This window comes from Mirounga angustirostris, unplaced genomic scaffold, assembly GCF_029215605.1.
Source record: "Mirounga angustirostris isolate CCGP_5_RB_7025 unplaced genomic scaffold, mMirAng1.0.hap1 SCAF_8, whole genome shotgun sequence".
Taxonomy (NCBI): Eukaryota; Metazoa; Chordata; class Mammalia; order Carnivora; family Phocidae; genus Mirounga; species Mirounga angustirostris.
Genome location: NW_026991716.1, coordinates 28,236,443 through 28,237,978, shown reverse-complemented (window position 1 = coordinate 28,237,978; position 1,536 = coordinate 28,236,443). Strand labels below are relative to the sequence as shown.

Below are 1,536 nucleotides of genomic sequence, written 5' to 3'. Positions count from 1 at the left end.
TCAGATGCTCAACTGACTGTTGCCACCCAGGTGCCCTCCTCTCTCTCTTTTTTTAAGATTTTATTTATTTATTTGACAGAGAGAGACACAGCGAGAGAGGGAACATAAGCAGGGGGAGAGGGAGAGGGAGAAGCAAGCTTCCCACTGAGCAGAGAGCCTGATGTGGGGCTAGATCCCAGGACCCTGGGGTCATGACCTGAGCTGAAGGCAGACACTTAACTACTGAGCCACCCAGGTGCCCCTCTCTCTCTTTTTTTTAATGGATCTATTACTTAACTAGGTTCTTTCTAAGAAATTTAGAACACCAGTTTGTGAGGATAAACTCCATTTGTAAGAGAAAACACAGAGCAGAAATAGCCTCAAAGCTGAGGAACAGCTTTGATTTTTGGCAGAATTTGTGAGTCCACAGCTTCCTGATCAACCTGGCGCTGCTCTGTAATTTCACATTTCTCCTTCTCCGTGTTGAAGAACTCACCTTCCTCTGTGTAGGTTTACATGGCTTCTTCTTCTTGAAGTAAGCATCAGTGAGATGTTCTGGTGGGGGTGGCAATGACAAATTTCTGGTGTGTTCTATGCAGAGGATTGAGGGCCAGGGGTCTGGTCACAAGTAACAAGCCACAGCTCAGCTGCTTTAGGAAAACCACCCTCTTGCTTCTGTGGCGCCCAGTGAGGATGATCAAAATGGTCCCAGGAGTGACACCAGCTCACAGTTTTCTCACATGCTGACTGAAAGGTTTTTTGCGTGGCTCAACAGCTTTTGAGACACATCTTCAGTAGGATGATACCTAGGCATTGTGCAAAGTTTAACCATTTGGGTACCACCGTTCTTGTGACCACCAACTGGTTTTGTGACAATAGCAAGAACCTTCTCCTTTTTCTTTTCAACCCTGGATTTAGCTGTTGACTATTTCCTCTTGCACAGCGCTCTTCTGGAATACACACCCAGTGGGGAATATCTGAGGATCCCTGGGACTGAGACAGGGTATCGGCTGCAGTGGGTCTTCCCCTTCTTTGGTATTTTAGCCTGGAGGTTACTCTCATAACCTTGCCACCAGCATCGGCCTTCTTGGCTTCAGGTTTCTTCTTAGTATCCAGCTTCTCAGCTTTTTCACCCACCATCTTGCAAGATGGAAAAGAGCCATTTCCTATTTTTCTTACTCACCTGTGTAGCCTTGGAAAAAGGGCTTCCCTGAAGGTAACTTGGGTGTTTCCCTGTTCTTTGCCATCTGAAAGAGCTCAATACCTTCTTCATCTTACCTTGTTTGTAGAATACAGTCAGGATTTGTGTTTGCATGTTTTGTTTCTCAGTTGAAAGGCTGAGGATGAAAGTTGAGGATGTTTGAATGTAGAATGGAAATGTTCAGAATCTGAAGGATGGAAGAAGAGGTGCATATTCTGCTGCAAAGAGGGGAGCTCTCTTCAGTCCTGGGCCCACAGTCTAGGTCATTTCCTCATGACCAAGTTGTTAAAAAATTGAAATCTGGGGTACCTGGGTGTCTCAGTCATTAGGTGTCTTTCTTCAGCTCAGGTCATGAT

General features: G+C 45.6%; 1 pseudogene; it reads right to left on the bottom strand.

Moving 5' to 3' along the window:
- Positions 1 to 296: 296 nt before the first annotated feature.
- Positions 297 to 1,235, bottom strand: LOC123836913 (large ribosomal subunit protein eL6-like; annotated as a pseudogene).
- Positions 1,236 to 1,536: the final 301 nt, after the last annotated feature.